Here is an 11962-nt window from a genome sequence, read left to right on the forward strand (position 1 = left end):
TTTCTTTACTTGTTAGTTGACATTTTATAACAAACAGTGGTTTATTGGTCCTTTTGTGAGAAAACCACCAAACAAGTGTAACACAGTTTATTTTTCTCTATAGGCTGCTTTACTCTCATGATTAAAAAATATACAAAAAGGATAAAGAATAATATATTAAACATATATGATACAAAACATAATTGCATTGAATAATCATTGCAATCAAAAACACGTTACATGTTTAGTAACCCCATCAAAATCATACAAAATAAACTTCAAAAGATTCCAATGCTGAGCTGTCTCCCACTCCTGTGACTTAAGAGCATTATCCTTGAAGAGATGCATATTTGTGCATTATTATGCATTTGAAACATCAGAATTGTGGATTCTAACACTGGCATATTCAGTCATCTCTGTGGCCGGCGATGGTTTGGCGTTAGCCCTTAGGATGGTCAGGTCACTGTAAATAACGTGGTCATCCATCATCAGTGCCTTGGATTTACCAACGTGCTCATTTTTAATAACAACAACCTGTAAAATAATATACAAACAATTTACAGACTAAAGTTGTGTATTGTGAGAGACTGGTCAAATTAGGCTTTTATCTCCTGTACAAATAATATGAATTTGTCTAAATGCTTAGGTATAGAGTCTGCTTATGATCTTTGTTGAATGATGCATTTCCAAACCTGTGGTTTGTCTGTGGTTTTTGTTTCATCATCCAACTCTTTTGATTTTGACCCACATGCTGGAAAAAAAACAGAAGAAAGAAAAATATATATTTAAAAATGTTTCTCAGAATAAATCAATATACATCTCTGCCTATGTTACATTAAATAGGTTCAATAGGTTTCAAAATAAGATGATTACTCACCCAAAGCTATCTTTCTCCAGAGGGTATAAACAAGCAGACCTGATGCAGCCACCATAAGGAGTACACAAAAACAGGTGACCAGGCCAATAACGATCTGCTCCGCTGATATGGACCTAAAGCGTAAAAAAGAAGTAGAGAAAAACAGTGATTTAAGAGTTGAAAATGTAGCATAGAAGCCTTTTATCTGACTTGGCATGTGTGAAGAAAATGTATGAATTTGAGTGACTGTATGAATTAGTTGTAGAATTCAAGTCTTACCTTTGGTCAATTAATTTAGTTGTTGCTATGTATGTGGTTGTAGGACTAGTTGTTGTTGCTACTGTTGTTGGTGCTATTGTAGTAGTTGTTGCTATAAAGATATGAGTAAATGTATAGTAGCCATAACACAATAGAATAAATAGAGCAAAATTCAATTAGTGCTTTAATATTGTGTCAAAAGAATACCACGAAAAACAGCCAATGGAAACATTTGTTCATGACAACTTCATATAACAATCATACAGTATATTTTATTTGACTAATATTGCCTGTTTACACCTGTTTAAGTCCCAATCACTGCCACCACAAGGTCACCTTTCACTTATCCATGAACACAGCCAAGCACCAAAACAATGATGCAAAACCACTAACCAGTCTGAGGTATGAGTCCCATATGTAGAACATTACAATTAAATACACATATTTGATCACATCACAATGTAAAGATGTATGTGTGACAGTATATTATGTAAGAAATACTGTGGATTTTCTAAATCATCTTGTGAATAGGAAATGACTTACTTGATGGTTTGTTTCCCATTTTTGTCAGCAAATGTTGTTGTTCTCTATGAGTGAACGGAACAAAATGGTGAGGCATAACTTGACGCCCTAATGTATTTCAACACATCTTTTAATGTAGTCTAAACTAACAGTGAAAATGTTACATGGCCTAATGCCTTTATCAATCTGAAAACTGTCTTTGTCTGTGGTTATACAGTAGCCTAAGTAGACAAGTAGACAAGTATACTATTGTGGTTTAAGGGGATAAAAGGAGAACAACCTGACATTCCAAAAAAGATAACACTTCTTACCTTTAGTAAAACTTCTAGAATGTTCTTAACATTCTGAGCCAGTACTGTGAAATTGTGTGACTCAAAAAAGTATTAATTCATGAAGAAATAACTGTTGCGTCAGCTCGAAGTATATGTAGTTAGGGAAGTGTTTCCAAAATGAGATACAGGATGTTTACTATTTGCTTAAACAAGAACACAGCAAATGAGAGAGCAGAAAAGCTGTAACACTTGCCAAGAGTGTGTGGTAATGATTCATTATGTCATTCATTGGCATTATAGTTAGAGACAAACTATTTACAATGATTTATACCCACCAAGGACTACCTTAAGTAATAATATGCCAATAACCGATGTTGAAACCTGGTTTGGTGTGAATATGACCTTAGAGATTAGTTCACCATGAATTAACCATGTTTTAATAGAGGACCTTGGAGTTTTGGGGCCGGTGTTTAGCAACCTACTGTAGTTGTACACAGATGACTTACATGGCCCACATATGACCTTGGATCTTTGGGGCTGGTGATAAGGAACATAATCAATCCAAGATGGCATAGCAGTGTGGTCGTGTTCTTTGTTGTGTGTCTGTGTAAATAGCCTGTTTTTTGTATTTTTTTGTATTTTTCGTACATATTTCCCTATCACACATTTAATCCTTCTACAAAATATACTTTCCTGCAACCCGCCTCACTCAATGTGGAACGGATTCTATTATTGACTTACCTTTTATCTAGAATCTCCAGTTGTTACCAGCTAGCCAGCTAACTAGCTACTTGCTATTAGCCACAGTTAGCGGTTTCACCCAGAACATCAGATTTTCTGCCGGAATAACTGAATCACTGGACATTAACACCGGATTGCAACTAGCTAGCCGCAACCGAATTGGATGTTGCTGTTTGGCTAATCACCACTGCCCCTGAAGCAAGCACCAGTTAGCCTTCAGCCAGGCCCATATCCTGGCTATCTACCTGTCATGAGAATTTCTATCTCTAATTCAACCTAAGCATGAATCATTACCAGGGGTTGTAAGGCTCTGGTTTTAATCATAAATGATTCAAGGTCCACAACCAGCAAGAATGATCTGTATTTTTATTCATGGAGAGCTCTGGCGCCAAAAAACATACATACAGCTTTTATATCCCTTGACACACAAAGGCACTTTGCTCCGCCCACCTTTTCACAGCTTCTCAGTCCCCTTCACCCTGGAATGCTTTCTCAGCTGTTTCTAACTCCTCCCCCTCTGTTAGTGGGTTGACACTACATTATAACTCCTAACACCGTTCACACATTTATACTGTATTTGGGGTGAAATCCTTTAGTCATTATTCTTAAAATACAAATTAATCTAACACTACCTCTCTGTCTACCAGACGGGAGTAGCCAGCTAACTAGCTACTTGCCATTAGCCACCACTAGCGGTTTCTCGCCATTGTCCGTGGCCTGCACTACCTACCAGCCAGCTCTAGCCTGGACTATTATCCGCCAGTCTGCACTGTCTGCACAGCGCGTTATCGACCCAGAACATATCGGTTTTTCTGCCGGAATCACTGATTCACTGGACCTTTAACACCGGATCATCGTAGCTAGATAGCTGCAATCATATGGACGTTGTTGTTGGCTAATCAGCCTCGAGCTAGCCGCGAGCCAGGCCCTTCTCCCGGTTATCTACCTCTCTGTCAACCGGACGGGACCTCCTAGTGTTGACACGGAGCCCCACTGATCCAACACGACTGGTCTGCCGACGAAATCGTCTGATGTGATTACAACAGGTTTCCCGTTACGACGTCGACCACGAAGATCCATCTGCTAGCCCCAGCCCGCTAGCACACGCTAGTCGTGGCCTCTTGCTCGCTAGTGCTATAGCAGCCCCCGAACTACCTCTGAACTCTCCTATTGCTGTTCACCGTACCTTATGATAACTCAGCTATACAGCTGATGCCTGCTGGACTGTTCCTTTATACGGTACCGCATCCTGTTTATGTTTAGCCTCAGCCCAAACTTTGTCGCCATTACCAGCTGTTGTCTTAGCTCTCGAATAACACCTGTGATTGCTTTATGCCTCTCTCCCATTTCAATGTGCCTTGCTTATTGCTGTTTCGGTTATTTCTTATTGTACTATTTCACTGTAGGTCCCCCAGCCCAGCTCAACCTGCCATAGATAGCTCCTTTGTCCCACCCCCCACACACGCGGAGACCGACTCAATCGGTGCCTCCAGTGATGCTATCTCTTTCATCGTTACCCAACGCTTAGGTTTACCTCCACTGTACTCATATTCTTCCATATCCTTTTCTGTACATAATACCCTGAATCTATTCTACAACGCCCGGAAACCTGCCACTTTTTTTCTCTGTACCCAACGCACTAGAAGACCAGTACTTAAAGCCTTTAGCCGTATCCTTATTCTACTCCTCCTCTGTTCCTCTGGTGATGTAGAGGTTAACCCAGGCCCTGTAGCCCCCAGTATCACTCCTACTCCCCAGGCGTTATCATTTGTTGACTTCTGTAACCGTGAAAGCATTGGTTTCTTGCATGTTAACATCCGAAGCCTCCTCCCTAAGTTTGAGTTATTCACTGCGTTAGCACACTCCGCCAACCCTGATGTCCTAGCAGTGTCTGAATCCTGGCATAGGAAGGCCACCAAAAATTCAGGTTCGTTGATAATTTGTGTGAGGAATGTCCATCCCCAACTACAACATTTTACGTCTCGATAGAACTGCCAAAGGGGGTGGGGTTGCAATCTACTGTAGAGATAGCCTGCAGAGCTCTATCGTACTATCCAGGTCTGTGCCCAAACAGTTTGAGCTTCTACTTCTAAAAATCCACCTTTCCAGAAATAAGTCTCTCACTGTTGCCGCTTGCTACAGACCCCCCTCAGCCCTGAGCTGTGCCCTGGACACCATATGTGAACTGATTGCCCCCCATCTATCCTCAGAGTTCGCACTGCTTGGTGACCTAAACTGGGATATGCTTAACACCCCGGCCAACCTACAATCTAAACTAGATGCCCTCAATCTCACACAAATCATCAACGAACCTACCAGGTACAACCCTAAATCTGTAAACATGGGCACCCTCATAGATATCATCCTGACAAATTTACCCTCTAATTACACCTCCGCTGTCTTCAACCAGGATCTCAGCGATCACTGCCTTATTGCCTGCGTCCGTAATGGGTCCGCGGTCAAACGACCACCCCTCATCACGGTCAAACACTCCCTAAAACACTTTAGCGAGCAGGCCTTTCTAATTGACCTGGCCCGGGTATCCTGGATGTATATTGACCTCATTCCGTCAGTAGAGGATGCCTGGTTGTTCTTTAAAAGTGCTTTCCTCTCAATCTTAAATAAGCATGCCCCATTCATAAAATTCAGAACTAAGAACAGATATAGCCCCTGGTTCTCCTCAGACTTGACTGCCCTTGACCAGCACAAAAACATCCTGTGGCGTACTGCATTAGCATCGAACAGCCCCCGCGATATGCAACTTTTCAGGGAAGTCAGGAACCAATATACACAATCAGTTAGGAAAGCAAAGGCTAGCTTTTTCAAACAGAAATTTGCATCCTGTAGCACTAACTCCAAAATGTTTTGGGACACTGTAATGTCCATGGAAAATAAGAGCACCTCCTCCCAACTGCCCACTGCACTGAGGCTAGGAAACACTGTCACCACCGATAAATCTACAATAATCGAGAATTTCAACAAGCATTTTGCTACGGCTGGCCATGCTTTCCACCTGGCTACCACTACCCCAGCCACCAGCTCTGCACCCTCCACTGCAACTTTCCCATGCCCCCCCGCTTCTCCTTCACACAAATTCAGACAGCTGATGTTCTGAAAGAGCTGAAAAATCTGGACCCCTACAAATCAGCTGGGCTAGACAATCTGGACCCTTTCTTTCTAAAATTAGCCGCCGAAATTGTCGCAACCCCTATTTCTAGCCTGTTCAACCTCTCTTTCATAACGTCTGAGATCCCCAGAGATTGGAAAGCTGCCGCGGTCATCCCCCTCTTCAAAGGGGGTGACACTCTAGATCCAAACTGTTGCAGACCTATATCCATCCTGCCCTGCCTTTCGAAAGTATTTGAAAGCCAAGTTAACAAACAGATCACCGACCATTTCGAATCCCACCGTACCTTCTCCGCTATGCAATCCGGTTTCCGAGCTGGTCATGGGTGCACCTCAGTCACGCTCAAGATCCTAAACGATATTATAACCGCGATCGATAAAAGACAGTGCTGCGCCAGGTCTTCATCGACCTGGCCAAGACCTGGCCAAGGCTTTCGACTCTGTCAACCACCGCATTCTTATTGGCAGACTAAATAGCCTTGGTTTCTCTAATGACTGCCTCACCTGGTTCACCAACTACTTCTCAGATATTATAGACAGAGTTCAATGTGTCAAATCGGAGGGCCTGTTGTCTGGACCTCTGGCCGTCTCAATGGGGGTGCCACAGGGTTCAATTCTCTGGCCGACTCTATTCACTGTGTATATCAATGATGTTGCTCTTGCTGCTGGTGAAGCTCGGATCCACCTCTATGCGGACGACACCATTTTGTATACATCTGGCCCTTCATTGGACACTGTTAACAAACCTCCAAACGAGCTTCAACGCCATACAACACTCCTTCCGTAGTCTCCAACTGCTCTTAAACACTAGTAAAACTAAATGCATGCTCTTCAACCGAACGCTGCTTGCACCCGCCCACCCGACTAGAATCACTACTCTCAGCGGGTCGGACCTAGAGTATGTGGACAACTACAAATACCTAGGTGTCTGGTTAGACTGTAAACTCTCCTTCCAGACTCACATTAAGCATCTCCAATCAAAAGTTAGATCTAGAATCGGCTTCCTATTTCGCAACAAAGCCTCCTTCACTCATGCTGCCAAACATGCCCTCGTAAAACTGACTATCCTACCGATCCTTGACTTCGGTGATGTCATTTACAAAATAGCCTCCAACACTCTACTCAGCAAATTGGATGTAGTCTATCACAGTGCCATCCTTTTTGTCACCAAAGCCCCATATACTACCCACCATTGTGACCTGTACGCTCTTGTTGGCTGGCCCTCACTACATATTCGTCGCCAAACCCACTGGCTCCAGGTCATCTATAAATCCCCGTCTTACCTTAGCTCACTGGTCACCATAGCAACACCCACCCGTAGTCTGCGCTCCAGCAGGTAGATCTCACTGGTCATCCCCATAGCCAACACCTCCTTTGGCCGCCATTCCTTCCAGTTCTCTGCTGCCAATGACTGGAACGAACTGCAAAAATCTCTGAAGCTGGAGACTCTTATCTCCCTCACTAACTTTAAGCGTCAGTTGTCAGAGCAGCTTACCGATCACTGCACCTGTACACAGCCATTCTGAAATTAGCCCACCCAACTACCTCATCCCCATATTGTTATTTATTTTGCTAATTTGCACCTTAGTATCTCTATTTGCACATCATCTTTTGCACATCTATCATGCAAGTGTTAGTACGAAATTGTAACTATTTTGCACTATGGCCTATTTATTGCCTTACCTCCATAACTTACTACATTCGCACACACTGTATATATATTTTCTGTTTGTATTTTTGACTTTATGTTTTGTTTATTCCATATGTAACTCTGTGTTGTTTTTATCGCACTGCTTTGCTTCATCTTGGACAGGTCGCAGTTGTAAATGAAAACTTGTTCTCAACTGGTTTACCTGGTTAAATAAAGGTGAAATAAAAATTTCAAAAATAATGTAATTGCACACAGCTACTCCTGACCAACATAGCCCACATTTGACCTTGGCCAAAGTACGTTCATATCCTATGGGTATACTATGGGGGATCCTCTACTACTGTCCCACTTACATCTGGTTAGCAAAACGCCTCCAGCAGAACAAACAAGGTTGCTAAGGTAAGATCAAATTATTACTTATTTCAATAACTTCTACTTTAAGGTGGTTGCTCAGACTAGCACTGACACTGCACAACATGTTCCATAAGTATCAGCATTTTTTATTTGATTTATGCAGTCTGAAATTAGGACGGAAAGATACAGTGTATTCGGAAAGTATTCAGACACCTTGACCTTTTCCACATTTTGTTACATTACAGCCTTATTCTAAAATTGATTAAATTATTTTTTCCCTGGCAAAGTGAAAACAGGTTTTTAGAAATTTTAGCAAATGTATAAAAAATAAGTACATTATTTACATAAGTATTCAGACCCTTTACTATGAGACTTGAAATTGAGCTCAGGTGCATCTTGTTTCCATTTTGTATTTTTGTATTTAAAGAAAAAGTGTTCGAATCCGCTCTTCTAAAAATATTATTGTTTTTGGATTTGTATTTATTATGGATCCCCATTAGCTGCTGCCAAGGCACCAGTTACTCTTCCTGGGGTCCAGCAAAATTAAGGCAGTTATACATTACAATACATTTATAACAGATTACACAACATATTAGTGTGTGCCCTCAGGCCTCTACTCTACTACCACATATCTATAACACAAAATCCAAGTATACATGTGTGTATAGTGCGTATGTTATCGTGTGTTTGTATGCATGTGTCTATGTTTGTGTTGCTTCACAGTTCCTGCTGTTCCATAAGGTGTATTTTTATCTGTTTTTTAAATCATATTTTACTGCTGGCATGAGTTACTTGATGTGGAATAGAGTTCCATGTAGTCATGGCTCTATGTAGTACTGTTTGCCTCCCATAGTCTGTTCTGGACTTGGGAACTGTGAAGAGACCTCTGGTGGCATGTCTTGTGGGGTATGCATGGGTGTCCGAGTTGTGTGCCAGTAGTTCAAACAGACAGCTTGGTGCATTCAACATGTAAATACCTTTCACAAATACAAGTAGTGATATAGTCAATCTCTCCTTCACTTTGAGCCAGGAGAGATTGACATGCATATTATTAATGTTAGCTCTCTGTGTACATCCAAGGGCCAGCCGTGCTGCCCTGTTCTGAGCCAAGTCCCTCTTTGTGGCACCTGACCACACAACTGAACAGTAGTCCAGGTGTGACAAAACTAGGGCCTGTAGGACCTGCCTTGTTGATAGTAACTGTTAAGAATGCAGAGCAGAGCTTTATTATAGACAGACTTCTCCCCATCCTAGCTACTATTGTATCAATATGTTTTGACCATGACAGTTTACAATCCAGGGTTATGCCAAGCAATTTAGTCATTGATCATCCTTGAGATGTTTCTACAACTTGATTAGAGTCCACCTGTGGTAAATTCAATTGATTGGACATGATTTGGAAAGGCACACACCTGTTTATATAAGGTCCTACAGTTGACATTGCATGTTAGAGCAAAAACCATGCCATGAGGTCGAAGGAATTGTCCGGTAGAGCTCTGAGACAGGATTGTATCGAGGCACAGATCTGAGGAAGGGTACGAAAACATGTCTGCAGCATTGAAGGTCCCCAAGAACACAGTGGCCTTCATCATTCTTAAATAGAAAAAGTTTGGAACCACCAAGACTCTTTCTAGAGCTGGCCGCCCGGCCAAACTGAACAATCGGGGGAGAAGGGCCTTGATCAGGAAGGTGACCAAGAACCCGATGGTCACTCTGACAGAGCTCCAGATTTTCTCTGTGGAGGTGGGAGAAGTACAACCATCTCTGCAGCACTCCACCAATCAGGCCTTTATGGTAGAGTGGCCAGACGGAAGCCACTCCTCAGTAAAAGGTACATGACAGCCCGCTTGGAGTTTGCCAAAAGGCACCTAAAGGACTCTCAGACCATGAGAAACAAGATTCTTTGGTCTGATGGAACCAAGATTGAACTCTTTGGCCTGAATGCCAAGTGTCACGTCTGGAGGAAACCTGGCACCATCCCTACGGTGAAGCATGGTGGTAGCAGCATCATGCTGTGGGAATGTTTTTCAGCGGCAGGGACTGGGAGACTAGTCAGGATCGAGGGAAAGATGAACAGAGTAAAGTACAGAGAGATCCTTGATGAAAAACTGCTCCAGAGCACGCAGGACCTCAGACTGGGGCGAAGGTTCAGCTTCCAACAGGACAACGAAAGATAAGCTGAATAACACACTCAGACAGATGATACGTTGTCTCATCATACTTTATCGTACCACTATTACGGAGTTATTACTGTGTCGTTATTGTGCTGGTGATTGATGTATGTACCTTGGTAGTCCAGAATGTCCTCAGTGTAGGTCAGTTTACAGGGGAAGATGCTGCTGAGGAACAGGCCCAGTAGAGTCGTCCCAACAAACAGGAATATACTGCTGGTGTAGAAGATGAGCAGCAACAACACTGTGACAATTACACCAGCCTACAAGGCCAAATGAACACTTCAGTTGGCTATATAGAGGATCAGTTATTGAGATAAATGTTCATTTAAAATGTATTGTAATTAAAATACAATGAAGTTCTAATTACATCCCTCAATTAACGTTCATTAATTTCCCTTGGAGATCAATAAAGTATTCTATCGATCTATCATTTGTATTACCAGATTGATCATGAGCAGTCGAACGGGCTGGAAGCGGACAGTGAGAGGGATGGACACCAGACGTCCTGCAGTGATGGCTGCCCAGAAGATACTAGCCAGGTATCCCGTGGTCTTATTTGGTAGAGACATGGGGGGAGACACTGCATATGTGTACACAAAGCCTGCATAAGCACCCTGGGAATAGAAAGTGGAAGTCCACAGATTAATCCAATGCTTTATACATACACTAATATGGAGCAGGCTGCATAGTTTTAACAGAATCTGTGCCACTCACCACAATGCAATCGGTCATGAACAGGACCATTTCACCAACGATATGAATTCCAAAGAAGGACACAGGCAACCTGCGTAGGTTGACAGCAGCTGAAGACATCCCCATGACAAGCAAAACCCCCAAGAGAAACATTAGGAGAGATCTAAACCACTTGGCTAGTACAGTAGGTGTGAATCTTCAACTGATCCTAACTGAGACTTTGATGTGACAGATTCCCATACCTGAGATCCAAGTGTTATCATACTCAAGATATACTGTCATCTTAGAGAGGAAATGAGGGGTTCGATTCAGATCAGAAAATGGATGTTTTGTACTTTACCTCCTCCCATCTCCTGGTCTTTAGGTTCTATGACGGGCCCCTCGGCCCCCATGGCCAGTTTGTCTTTGTCCAGCAAACGAGGGGTGGTGCTGAGGCAGCTGCTCCCAGTACATCAAGAATAACACTGCCATTGGCACTGGCAGCAGAAACATATAATTCAAATGATTTATCACCGGGAAAAATGTAAAATGTAAAATCATTACATTTGTAATTATCAAACAAACATTATGTAAAAAATATATATTGCATGCATATCATCGCATTTGCGTAGTGGCAAAGAGCAGTAGAGTAGAGGCACGTACAGAATAGGTACACATGAGAAAACATTTTAGTCTCAAATATTTTGGTAGCCTACAGCAGACAGATTAGTGTCTTCTCTTTTCAGCAGGAGCCATTTGGTTTCCAACCTGTGTTTTCCCGTGATTGTATTTGAAATATTGCAAAAGTTTTTTTTTGTCTGCATGCTGTTTGTTCATTGACATATTTGCCGCACGTTCCCGACTGTAAGCTATTCCTTGTAATTGGGCTTCATCCATAGCTAGGCAATTTTTTAAAAGTAGCTATTGATCCTCTGTGGCGAAATTATAGGCCTTCTCATGGTATAGTAGGCTATCCAGAATTGTTTCATTTCTTTCTGAACAGACAGCAGTAATTCTATAATTTTCGCAAATGTATTTCAATTCATCAGGGGTTCTGCAGCTCCTCCAGAACCATTTGGGCGGCTATGCTTCTATAAGGAAATAAATGATGAAGTGTAACGATAGAGAGATGAGAGTTGCAGGCTCATGTCTTTCAGAGCAGAGAGCAGGAGAGAGATCATAGAAAGTTAATCTCATTCTAGTTCTATGAGAGATACAGGCGTGCTTCTCACACAGCCACGGCCACATGTTGGTCTCAAACATAGGTTACAATGTTGCACAAACCATAAACCAAAATCTACCTTTTCACATTATGTTTATTTTTGGAGGCAGGAGAATAAAAAATTTGAAAATTATT

This window comes from Coregonus clupeaformis, chromosome 30 (genome assembly GCF_020615455.1).
Source record: "Coregonus clupeaformis isolate EN_2021a chromosome 30, ASM2061545v1, whole genome shotgun sequence".
Taxonomy (NCBI): domain Eukaryota; kingdom Metazoa; phylum Chordata; class Actinopteri; order Salmoniformes; family Salmonidae; genus Coregonus; species Coregonus clupeaformis.